General features: G+C 45.8%; 1 protein-coding gene across 5 annotated transcripts in view; it reads right to left on the bottom strand.

Moving 5' to 3' along the window:
- POLA1 (DNA polymerase alpha 1, catalytic subunit) overlaps nucleotides 1-13703 on the bottom strand; it is a 1252649-nt gene that overhangs the window by 724358 nt on the left and 514588 nt on the right. The window lies entirely within an intron of this gene.

Below are 13703 nucleotides of genomic sequence, written 5' to 3' on the forward strand. Positions count from 1 at the left end.
CCACTGCTATTGCTTGAGGGTCCCTTGACCTGGAACAATATCTCTGAAGCTTCTTGTTGAGACGAGATGCCATCATGTCTATTTGAGGAATTCCCCAATGATTTGTCACTTCTGTGAAGACCTCTTGATGGAGGCCCCACTCCCCTGGATGGAGATCGTGCCTGCTGAGGAAGTCCGCTTCCCAGTTGTCTACTCCTGGAATGAAGATCGCTGACAGATCGCTTGTATGCTTTTCCGCACAGCGGAGAACCTTTGAGGCTTCTGCCATTGCCGCTCTGCTTTTGGTTCCGCCCTGGCGGTTTATGTACGTTACATTGTCCGACTGGATCAGTACGGGCAGATTGTGAAGAAGATGTTCCGCTTGTAGAAGGCAGTTGTAAATGGCCCTTAACTCCAGAACGTTTATGTGCAGACAAGTTTCCTGGCTTGACCATCTTCCTTGGAAGTTTTCCCCCTGTGTGAATGCTCCCCAGCCTCGGAGACTTGCATACGTGGTTACTAGGATCCAGTCCTGGATCCCGAACCAGCACACCTCTAGGAGGTGAGAGCTGTGCAGCCACCACAGGAGTGAGATTCTGGTCTTGGAAGACAGGATTATCCTTCGGTGCATGTGCAGGTGGGATCCGGACCACTTGTCCAACAAGTCACACTGAAACACTCTGGCATGGAATCTACCAAACTGAATGGCCTCGTAGGCCGCAACCATCGTCCCCAGCAACTGAGTGCATTGATGGATTGACACTCTTGCTGGTTTCAGAATTTGTTTGACCAGACTCTGAAGTCCCAGAGCCTTTCCCACTGGAAGAAAAACTGTGTCCAGTATCATTCCCAAAAATGACAACCGCGTCGTCAGAATCAACTGTGATTTTGGCAAGTTTAGGAGCCAACCATGTTGTTGAAGAACTGTCAGGGAGAGTGCAATGTTTTGCACCAACTGGTCCCTGGATCTCGCCTTTATCAGGAGATCGTCCAAGTACGGGATAATTGTGACTCCTTGCTTGCGAAGGAGAACCATCATTTCCGCCATCACTTTGATGAAAATCCTCTGAGCCGTGGACAGACCAAACGGCAACGTCTGAAATTGGTAATGACAATCCTGAATTGCAATGATGTGGAGGATAAATGGGAACATGTAAGTAGGCATCCTTTATGTCCACTGACACCATAAAATCCCCTTCCTCCAGACTGGAGATCACTGCTCAGAGAGACTCCATCTTGAATTTGAATTTTTTCAGGGATTTCAGGTTTAGGATCGGTCTGACCGAGCCGTCCGGGTTCGGGACCACGAACAGGCTTGAATAAAAGCCTTCTCTCTGTTGTGACAGGGGAACCATGACAATGACCTGATTATGACATAACTTTTGTATTACGTCGCATACTACCTCCCTGTCCGGAAGAGAAGCTGGTAAGGCCGATTTGAAAAACCGGCGAGGGGGGATCGTCTTGAAACTCCAGTTTGTACCCTTGAGATACTATTTGTAAAACTCATGGGTCCAGGTCCGAACGAAACCGTGCCCCCACCGGTGCGGACTCCCGCAGAGGAGCCACAGCGTCATGCGGTGGATTTGGCAGAAGCCGGTAGGACTTCTGCTCCTGGGAACCCGACAAGGCTGATGATCTTTTACCTCTTCCCCTTCCTCTAGTAGCAAGGAAGGTAGAACCTCGCCCTTTTCTGTATTTATTGGGCCGAAATGACTGCATTTGATAGTGGTGTGTTTTCTTTTGTTGTGGAGGAACATAAGGCAAAAAGGATGACTTACCCGCGGTAGCCGTAGATACCAAATCAGCGAGGCCGTCACCAAACAAGGCACCACCTTTATATGGTAGAGATTTTATATTTTTCTTGGAATCTGCATCAGCATTCCATTGGTGAATCCACAATGCTCGCCTAGCTGAGACTGTCATGGCATTGGCTTTTGATCCCAAAAGGCCAATATCTCTCGCAGTTTCCGTTAGGTACGCTGCAGCATACATATAACCCAGCGTCAAGAGGATGCTATCCCTATCTAGGGTATCTATATCAGATGACAACTTATCTGCCTACTTTTCGATAGCACTACTCACCCACGCAGATGCAATGACAGGTGGATTTCAACGTAGTTTCTTGCTTACAATTCGCAGGGTCCTTAAGGGCTGCCGTGTCAGGTGACGGGAGAGCCACCTTTTTAGACAAATGTGATAGGGCCTTGTCTACAATGGGGGGTGACTCCCACTTTTCCCTATCCTCAGAGGGAAACGGATAAGGCACCGGAATCCTTTTGGGAATCTGAAACTTTCTGTCAGGGCTTTCCCAGACTTTTTCAAATACAGTGTTCAGTTCATGAGAGGGAGGAAACGTTATCTCAGGTTTCTTTTCCTTATACATACAGACCCTTTTATCAGGAACAGCAGGGTCCTCGGTGATATGTAATACATCTTTAACCACCACAATCATGTACTGAATGCTTTTTGCCAATTTTGGATCTAACCTGAAATCACTATAGTCGACACTGGAATCAGTGTCCGTGTCGGTACCAGTGTCTGCCAACTGGGCAAAAGTACGTTTTTGTGACCCCGAGGGGGCCTGGACTTGTAATAACACATCCTCCAAAGATTTCTTCCATGCCTGGGTCTGTGACTCAGACTTATCTAATCTCTTACTATTAAGAGCCACATTAGCATTCAAAACATTTACCCAATCAGGAGTCGGCGGTGCCGACAGGGTCACCCCCACAGCAGTTTGTGTCACTAATACAGCCTTCTCCTGGGAAGAGCACTCAGACATGTCGACACGCATGTACCAAACACCCACAGACACACCGGGCATCTAGGGGACAGACCCACAGTAAAGTCTGTCAGAGAGACACAGAGAGGATTTGCCAGCTCACAACACAGCGCCCAATTAACAAGTCTTAAAACACAAAAAAAAAAATGCCCCAGACCTGTAGCGCTTTAAATATCAAATATATTGCACCAAATTATACTGTGCCTCCGTTTTGCACCGATACTTGTCAGCAGTGTGAGGAAGGACCAGCGTCTCTGCAACCCTGTGGAGAGGAAATGGCGCCGAGTTGAGAGTGAGCTGTGAGGAAGTAGCTCCGCCCCCTTAATGGCGCGCTTCTGTCCCGCTTATTTTACTAAATATTTATACTGGTGGGGGTTAGGACAGTGCCTTGGCACTAATGTCCCCTCTTGCCAGTGGAATTTGAGGATTTGATGCTGCCCAGGGCGATCCCCCCACCACCACCACCCCCGCGCCCTGCACTCTGCAGTGCTGTGTATGTGGGAGCATGGCGCGCAGCGTTCCGTTCGCTGCGCGGTACCTCAGAATGTCGTCACTGAAGAAGTATTCTTTTCTTCTGCTACTCACCTGTCTTCTGGCTCTGTAAGGGGGTGACGGCAGGCTGTGGGAGTGAGAATCTAGGCGTACCCAGCAATCAGCACCCTCAGGAGCTAATGGTGTCCTGTCAGCCAGAAGCAGAGCGATTGAACTCCCTAGAAGTTGATCATACTTCTCTCCCCTAAATCCCATGAAGCAGGAAGACTGTTGCCAGCAGCCTCCCTGAAAATAAAAAACCTAACATAAGTCTTTTTCAGAGAGACTCAGTAGAGCTCCCGTCGTGCGTCCAGTCTCACTGGGCACAATTCTAAAACTGGAGTCTGGAGGAGGGGCATAGATGGAGGAGAAAGTTCACACCCTTTGAAAGTCTTAAAGTGCCCATGTCTCCTGCGGATCCCGTCTATACCCCATGGTTCTAATGGTGACCCCAGCATCCTCTAGGATGTATGAGAAATGGTAGATACAAAAACACACACACTTTGCTAAAAATCAACAGCCAAAATGCAGACACATGATTTTAGGGTTAGGCTGCTATGTGGATTAGATTTGTAAAGTACCAATGCCAACATTCTGTCGACATTCACAATGTAGACAATACAGAGTGGATCCAATCAGCCATGAAGTCCTTGGAGCCACAAGTATGGCTATATGCGGCCGCACCTACAGTACCTTTGAACTTGCACATTTAGTGCTGTGAACAAAACTGTGCGAGTCCCATGTGGCTACAGGCTGTGAGGGACTACTCTTTCCCTTTGCCAGTCACGATACTGTGACATAATATGCCACACCCTATAAGTAGAGTCTGGGGACTTACAGATTTATTGATATTATAGTTGGTTAGTCAATATCCATAAATAAGACTTAACATTAAGTCAGTATTACAACAGTTCTCTAATGGACATTTAGGCAAGTAGGTTATGGGGTATATGCAATTGTGGTCAAATTCCCGAAATTGTCGATAAACGGGACTTTTTCGCCAAAAAAAAAAAAAAAATCGACAATGCAATTCAGTACTTTCCGTCAAAAAACGGACTTTCCAAATTCGACTTTTTGAAATTCGACATTTGTCAAATTCGACATTTCTGCAAAGGTACAAATGCGGCAATTCGCCAAAAGTATATTCAATTGAAGTTTGGAAATTCAACAACAGTGCTTTTAGACAGTAAATTCGTCATTTTCAATCCGCTACACTTTGGTGGCGGAATCCAATAAAAAAAATGTAAAACATGTTTTTTTGGGGTGTTTTTTTTATTGGTAATACATGTTGAGTATCCCATATCCAAATATTCCGAAATACGGAATATTCCGAAATAGACTTTTTTGAATGAGAGTGAGATAGTGAAACCTTTGTTTTTTGATGACTCAACGTACACAAACTTTGTTTAATACACAAAGGTATTGAAAATATTGTATTAAATGACCTTCAGGCTGTGTGTATAAGGTGTATATGAAACATAAAAGAATTGTGTGAATGTACACACACTTTGTTTAATGCACAAAGTTATAAAAAATATTGGCTAAAATTGCCTTCAGGCTGTGTGTATAAGGTGTATATGTAACATAAATGCATTCTGTGCTTAGATTTAGATCCCATCACCATGATATCTCATTATGGTATGCAATTATTCCAAAATACGGAAAAAAACGATATTCAAAATACGTCTGGTCCCAAGCATTTTGGATAAGGGATACTCAACCTGTAGCATATCTATTTATATTAGAAGGGATTAAGTACTTGGTTTGTCTATTTTGGAGGCACAAGTATTATTTATATATTTTTTAAAATATATATATATATATATATATATATATATATTTATTTTTATTTTTTTTAAATGGAATGGTAAAAACCCCAAAAAAAATGGCGTGGGGTCCCCCCTCCTAAGCATAACCAGCCTCGGGCTCTTCGAGCCAGTCCTGGTTCTAAAAATCCGGGGGGGGGGAATGACAGGGGATCCCCCGTATTTTTAAAACTAGCACCGGGCTCTGCGCCTGGTGCTGGTGCAAAAAATACGGGGGACAAAAAGAGTAGGGGTCCCCCGTATTTTTTACACCAGCATCGGGCTCCACTAGCTGGACAGATAATGCCACAGCCGGGGGTCACTTTTATACAGCGCCCTGCGGCCGTGGCATTAAATATCCAACTAGTCACCCATGGCCGGGGTACCCTGGGGGAGTGGGGACCCCTTCAATCAAAGGGTCCCCCCCCAAGCCACCCAAGGGCCAGGGGTGAAGCCCGAGGCTGTCCCCCCCATCCAAGGGCTGCGGATGGGGGGCTGATAGCCTTGAGAAAAATGAAAGAATATTGTTTTTTTCCAGTAGTACTACAAGTCCCAGCAAGCCTCCCCCGCAAGCTGGTACTTGGAGAACCACAAGTACCAGCATGCTGGAGAAAAACGGGCCCGCTGGTACCTGTAGTTCTACTGGAAAAAAAATACCCAAATAAAAACAGGACACGCACACCGTGATAGTAAAACTTTATTACACACGTCGACACATACATACTTACCTATGTTCACACGCCGACCTCTGTCCACTTGTCCAAGTAGAATCCACGTGTACCTGTGAATAAAATTATACTCACCTGATCCAGTGTCCAGATTATAATCCACGTATTTGGCAAAAAAAAAAAAAAAAAAACGAACACCCGGACCAAACGGACTGAAAGGGGTCCCATGTTTACACATGGGACCCCTTTTCCCGAATGCAGAGACCCCACGTGACTGCTGTCACAGAAAGGTCTCTTCAGCCAATCAGCGAGCGCAACGTCCTGGCACTCTGCTGATTGGCTATGCGCGTCTGAGCTGTCAGACAGCGCATCGCAAAGCCTCTCCATTATATTCAATGGTGGGAACTTTGCGTCAGCGGTGAGGTCACCCGCGGTCAGCGGCTGACCGCGGGTAACCCCACCGCTGACGGCAAAGTTCCCACCATTGAAACTAATGGAGGGAGCTGTGCGATGCGCTGTCTGCCAGCAGACGCGCATACAGCCAATCAGGTGAGTGCCACGAAGTAGCGCTTCCTGATTGGCTGAAGGGACCTTCTGTGACAGCAATCACGTGGGGTCCCGGCATTCGTGGAAAGGGGTCCCATGTGTAAACATGGGACCCCTTTTCAGTCCGTTTGGTCCGGGTGTTCGTTGTTGTTTTTTGCCAAGTACGTGGATTATAATCTGGACACTGGATCAGGTGAGTATAATTTTTTTCACAGGTACCCCGGATTCTTCAGTGACGAGGGGGGCGTGGCAGTCGGCGGGTCAACATAGGTAAGTATGTATGTGTCGGCATGTATGAAATAAAGTTTTACTTTCACGGTGTGTGTCTACTGTTTTTATTTGGGTATTTTTTTTTCAGTAGAACTACAGGTACCAGCGGGCCCGTTTTTCTCCCGCATGCTGGTACTTGTGGTTCTCCAAGTATCAGCTTGCGGGGGAGGCTTGCTGGGACTTGTAGTACTACTGGAAAAAACAATATTCTTTCAATTTTCTCAAGGCTATCAGCCCCCCATCCGCAGCCCTTGGATGGGGGGGACAGCCTCGGGCTTCACCCCTGGCCCTTGGATGGCTGGGGGGGACCCCTTGATTGAAGGGGTCCCCACTCCCCCAGGGTACCCCGGCCATGGCTGACTAGTTGGATATTTAATGCCACGGCCGCTGGGCGCTGTATAAAAATGACCCTCGGCTGTGGCATTATCTGTCCAGCTAGTGGAGCCCGATGCTGGTGTAAAAAATACGGGGGACCCCTACTCTTTTTGTTCACCGTATTTTTTGCACCAGCACCAGGCGCAGAGCCCGGTGCTGATTTTAAAAATACGGGGGATCCCCTGTCATTTTTCCCCCCGGATTTTTAGAACCAGGACCGGCTCGAAGAGCCCGAGGCTGGTTATGCTTAGGAGGGGGACCCCATGCCATTTTTTTTCGGGTTTTTTACAGTTTTTTCCGTTTTTTTAAAATCGGATCAAAATCCGTCAAATCGGCCGTTTTTCGATAGCGGGACTGTCGAATCCGTTTTTTTATTGAATATGTTGAATTCCGGCACCCACTTGCCGGAATTCGACGGTCGAATTAAAAAACGGCCGAAAAATTGCCGCGATTCGCCGCTAATTGCATATACCCCTATAAGTAATTTAGGATTTGCTAGCACAAACGGAAAATAGGATTTGCTAGAAATGTTCATCAAATTTTAGAAATGTGTTATCAAGATTACCAGCAGCAGAAACCATCCGAATACCTTAAGATAGGCTCGGTAATGGTTGCAGTCAAAACTAAACACACAGTAACGTAAAAGAAAACATGAATGCAAAATATTCCCACCATGATGAAACAAGCGCAAAATCTAGGACTGTTTCTAATTAAAAGATAAATTCTGCCTTTCAGCGTACTGCTGTGATCAGAGAGCAAGAAGACTAATGAAGCAATTGTTTTGTACATAGTTAATTATGTTATGTCACAGTTAGTACTGTATGTGCTATAAGCAACGTTCTAAAGACCCTCCAAGCACTCACTTAAAAGTAGTTAATGAGTGTAAAAACCCAGTTTGTGAACTTACCATTTTATACATATTACAAAAGCTATTCTGTCCTTACTGTGTCTAACTGTAAAATGTAATTTATATAATACATTTCACAATACAAAAGCATCAACAGAGCCTATACACTGAGTGTGTGCTAAATATATAAATATATATATATATATATATATATAAACATACACACACACATATACAAACATATACAGTGCCTTGCTAAAGTATTCACCCCCCTTTGCATTGTTTATGTTTTGTTGCCTCACAACCTGGAATTAAAATATGGATTGTTTGAAGGTTTGCATCATTTCATTCACAGAACATGCCTACAACGTTGAAGATGTTTTTTTGTGTTTTTTTTTTATTGTGAAGCAAACAAGAAATAGGACAAAATAACTGAAAACTTCTGCGTGCATAACTATTCACCCCCCCCCCCCCTAAAGTCAGTACTTTGTGGAGTCACCTTTTGCGGCAATTACAGCTGCAAGTCGCTTTGGATAAGTTTCTATGAGGTTGCCACTGGGATTTTTGCCCTTTCCTCAAGGCAAAACTGCTCCAGATCCTTCATGTTGGATGGTTTCCGCTTGTGAACAGTAATCTTCAAGTCTGACCACAGATTCTCCATTGATTGAGATCTGGACTTTGACTAGGCCAGGCCTGGCCAACCTGTGGCTCTCAAGATGTTGTGAAACTACACATACCAGCATACCCTGCTGCAGATTTAGCATGGCCTAAAAGAAATACTGTGGCAGGGCATGCTGGGATTTGTAGTTCCTCAACAGCTGGAGAGCCACCGGTTGGCCAGGCCTGGACTAGGCCATTCCAACACATTTAAATGTTTCCCCTTAAACCACTCGAGTGTTGCTTTAGCAGTATGCTTCGGGGCATTGTTCTGCTGGAAGGTGAACCTCTGTCCCAGTCTCAAATCACAGGTAGACTGAAACAGGTTTTGCTCAAGAATATCCCTGTATTTAGCACCATCCATCTTTCCCTCGACTCGAAACAGTTTCTCAGTCCCTGCTGCTGAATAACATCCCCACAGCATGATGCTGCCACCACCATGTTTCACTGTGGGGATGGTGTTCTTGGGCTGATGGGATGTGTTGGGTTTGCGTCAGACATAGCATTTTCCTTGGTGGCCGAAAATGTAATTTTAGTCTCATCTGACCAGAGCACCTTCCTCCATACATTTGGGGAGTCGTCCACATGCCTTTTGGCAAACTCAAAACGTGCCATCTTATTTTGAACACTAAGTAAAGGCTTTTTTCGGCAACTCTTCCATAAAGCCCAGCTCTATGGAGTGTATGGCTTATTGTGTTCACATGCGCAGATACACCAGTCTCTGCTGTGGAACTCTGCAGGTCCTTCAGTGCTCTCTGTGCTGTCTCTCTGATTAATGCCCTCCTTGCCTGGTCTGTGAGTTTTGGTGGCCGGCCCTTTTTTTGGCAGGTTTGCTGTGGTACCATGTTCTTTCCATTTGAAGATGATGGATTTGATGGTGCCATCGGGGGATAATCAAAGATTTGGATTTTTATTTTTTTTATAACCCAACCCTGACTTGTACTTCTCAACAATTTTGTCCCTGACTTGTTTGGAGAGCTCCTTGGTCTTCTTGGTGTGATACCTCTTGCTTAGTGGTGTTACAGTCTCTGTGGCCTTTCAGAAAAGGTGTGTTTACACTGACAGATCATGTGACAGAATGCACAGAGGTGGACTTCATTTCACTAATTATGTGACTTCTGAATGTAATTGGTTGCACCAGAACTTTGAGGGGCTTCATGCAAAGGGGGTGGATTCATATACACATGGCAATTTTCAGATTTTTATTTACAAACATTCTTTTTTAGATAAATTATCATTTCACTTCACCAACTTAGACTATTTTTTTTTTTGTAGCAGTGCTGCAATCCTTTCGTTCGCACTTCTACTAAGCTAAGATACACTCGCAGAGGGCAGCGGCTTAGCGTTTGCACTGCTGCTAAAAGCAGCAAGCGAGCGATCAACTCGGAATGAGAGCCAGTAAGCACAGAATAGCTTTTATAATGTATGTATAAAATGGTAAACTGGGTTTGATGCTTTTGTATTGTGAAATGTATTTTCTCAACTAAATGAGGCGCTTACTACAAACACAGCTCATATAAAGTAAGTGATAAATATGGGGTCTTTGGCGGGTCTGTTACCAGGAGTACAATCTTGACCCATTAACTAAAGATTTACACGCTTGTAATTCATACATTTTATACTTGCAGATGGATCACAGAAAAGCTTATTACACATTCTTCATTGCCTTTTTTGTATACAGCACCACCATGTTAAAAGAATCAATACAGTGAATGTGCAATCTTTCACCTTAGTCCCTGCCCTAGAGGAGTTTATTTTTCTACCACACACAGACAACAGGAAGAACATGAACCTCTAACAAACGGGCTGGAATCGCGTTGCCGGCTACCGGAATGCGAGGAGGGGGGGGGGAATATTTGAGCAACAAAGCTACTTTCTATTCCCACTCTGAGTGGGAATCGACCCTGTGGTTCGGCATTCCAGCGACCTTCATTTTGAGCGTTCGGAATTCTGGTGTCGGCATGGTGACTTACGGGATCTCAAACGCCGGTCACATGACCGCATCCCCTAACAATGCACTAATCAATTACAAGCAATCGGTGTTGGACCACTTGGTATAGATGGGTCAATCTATACCAAGTGGTCCAACACCGATTGCTTGACCATTTAAAAAAATACCAATAATAATGTCAGTTATCTCCCCTATATGCCAATAGTTCAAAACCACTAATATTTTTTTAATAGCTTATTTTTCAAAATGGTGGTCATCATGGCAGACAGCTGTTTTTATGTTTCTAAGCATTTATGGAAATAATAAGATTTTAAACCTACCGGTAAATCTTTTTCACCTAGTCCGTAGAGGATGCTGGGGACTCTGTAAGGACCATGGTGTATAGACGGGTTCTGCAGGAGACATGGGCACTTTAAGACTTTAAATGGGCGTGAACTGGCTCCTCCCTCTATGCCCCTCCTCCATACTCCATTTATAGGAACTGTGCCCAGAGGAGACCGACATTACGAGGAAAAGGATTTTGTTAATTAAGGGTGAGACACATACCAGCTCACACCACAAACACACCGTACAACAAGGTATATAAATAAACCAGTTAACAGTATGAACAACAAAAATCAGCAACAGCCTGATTTCAACAGTAACACAACCTTTGTGTAACCTTATCAATAACTATGTACAATTATTGCAGATTTCAGTCCGCACTGGGATGGGCGCCCAGCATCCTCTACGGACTACGAGAAAAAGATTTACCGGTAGGTTTAAAATCTTATTTTCTCTTATGTCCTAGAGGATGCTGGGGACTCCGTAAGGACCATGGGGATTATACCAAAGCTCCAGACCGGTCGGGGGAGTGCGGATGACTCTGCAGCACCGATTGAGCAAACATGAGGTCCTCATCAGCCAGGGTATCAAACTTATAGAATTTTTGAGATGAGTGGAAGTGGAGTGAACACCTAGACCGCCTGATACACCCATGGTGTTACTAGTGCGTCCACTGCTATCGCCTGAGGGTCCCTCGACCTGGAACAATATGTCCGAAGCTTCTTGTTGAGGCGTGACGCCATGTCTATTTGAGGGAGTCCCCAGCAACTAGTCACTTCTGCAAAGACCTCTTGATGAAGTCCCCACTCTCCTGGATGGAGATCGTGCCTGCTGAGGAAGTCTGCTTCCCAGTTGTCCATTCCTGGAATGAACACTGCTGACAGAGCGCTCACATGATTTTCCGCCCAGCGAAGAATCCTGGTAGCTTCCGCCATTGCTGCTCTGCTCCTTGTTCCGCCCCGTCGGTTTACATGCGCCACGGCGGGATGTTGTCTGACTGGATCAGAACGGGTAGGTTGCGAAGAAGATGCTCCGCCTGTCTCAGGCCGTTGTATATGGCCCTTGTCGGAACCAACTGCGACTTTGACAAATTTAGAAGCCAGCCGTGTTGTTGCAACACCCTGAGAGAGATCCACGTTTTTCAGTAATTGTTCTCTTGATCTCGCTTTTATCAGGAGATCGTCCAAGTACGGGATAATTGTGACACCCTGCTTGCGCAGGAGCACCATAATTTCTGCCATTACCTTGGTGAAAATCCTCGGGGCCGTGGAAAGCCCAAACGGCAACGTCTGAAATTGGTAATGACAATCCTGCACAGCAAATCTCAGGAACGCCTGATGAGGAGGGTATATGGGGACATGAAGGTATGCATCCTTTATGTCTAGTGACACCATAAAATCCCCCCCGTCCAGACTGGAGATCACTGCTCTGAGAGATTCCATCTTGAATTTGAATCTCTTCAAATACAGGTTTAGGGATTTTAGGTTCAGAATCGGTCTGACCGAGCTGTCTGGCTTCGGGACCACGAATAGAGTTGAATAAAACCCCTTTCCCTGTTGTAACCGGGGAACCATGATAATCACTTGCTGTTGACACAGCTTTTGTATTGCCGCTGAAACTATTGTTCTCTCTGGGAGAGTAGCTGGTAAGGCCGATTTGAAAAATCGGTGTGGAGGCACGTCTTCGAACTCCAGTTTGTACGCTTGGGTCACAATTCCTAGCACCTAAGGATCCAGGTCCGACTGAACCCAGACCTGGCTGAAGAGCCGAAGACGTGCCCCTACCGATGCGGACTCCCGCAGGGGACCCCCAGCGTCATGCGGTGGATTTGGTAGAAGTCGAAGAGGACTTTTGCTCCTGGGAACTAGCCGTAGCTGGTGTTCTTTTCCCTCTTCCTCTGGCGAGGAAAGATGATCCACGCCCCTTTCTGAATTTATGAGACCGAAAGGACTGCATCTGGTATTGAGGCGTTTTCTTTTGCTGTGGGGGAAAAAAAGGCAAAAAAGAAGACTTACCTGCGGTAGCTGTGGAAACCAGGTCCACGAGGCCATCCCCAAACAAAACTTCACCTTTGTAAGGCAAAGCCTCCATAAGTCTCTTGGAGTCAGCATCACCAGTCCATTGACGGGTCCACAGCGACCTCCTAGCTGAAATTGCCATGGCATTGGCCCTTAATCCCAAGAGGCCAATATCTCTCGCAGCCTCCCTTAGGTATAACGCTGCGTCTTTGATGTGACCCAAAGTTAACAGAACAGTATCCCTGTCGAGGGTGCCCATGTCAGATGACAAGTTATCTGCCCAACATGCAATTGCGCTACTCACCCATGCCGACACAATTGCCGGTCTGAGGAGGGCTCCCGTAATCTCATAAATTGATTTTAAAGTGGTTTCCTGCTTGCGGTCCGCAGGATCCTTTAGGGTCGCCGTGTCCGGGGACAGTAGGGCCACTTTTTTGGATAACCGCGTCAAGGCTTTATCCACCGAGGGTGATGATTCCCACCGTAACCTGTCCTGTGAGGGGAAAGGATACGCCATAATAATTCTCTTGGGAATCTGCAGCCTCTTGTCTGGAGTTTCCCAAGCCTTTTCAAAAAGAGCGTTCAGTTCATGAGATGGGGGAAACGTTACCTCACGTTTCTTCTCCTTAAACATACAGACCCTTGTATCAGGGACAGAGGGGTCCTCTGTGATATGCAATACATCTTTTATTGCTATAATCATGTACTGAATACTCTTGGCCACCCTTGGGTGTAACCTCGCATCATCATAGTCGACACTGGAGTCGGAATCCGTGTCGGTATCAGTGTCTGCTATCTGGGTAAAGGGACGTTTCTGGGACCCTGATGAGTTCTGTGACACAGTAATATCCATGGATTGACTCCACGCTTGGTTCTGAGACTCAGATTTGTCCAACCTTTTATGTAATAAAGCCACACTTGCATTCAAAACATTTCACGTCTACCCA

Source organism: Pseudophryne corroboree, chromosome 2 (assembly GCF_028390025.1).
Source record: "Pseudophryne corroboree isolate aPseCor3 chromosome 2, aPseCor3.hap2, whole genome shotgun sequence".
Taxonomy (NCBI): domain Eukaryota; kingdom Metazoa; phylum Chordata; class Amphibia; order Anura; family Myobatrachidae; genus Pseudophryne; species Pseudophryne corroboree.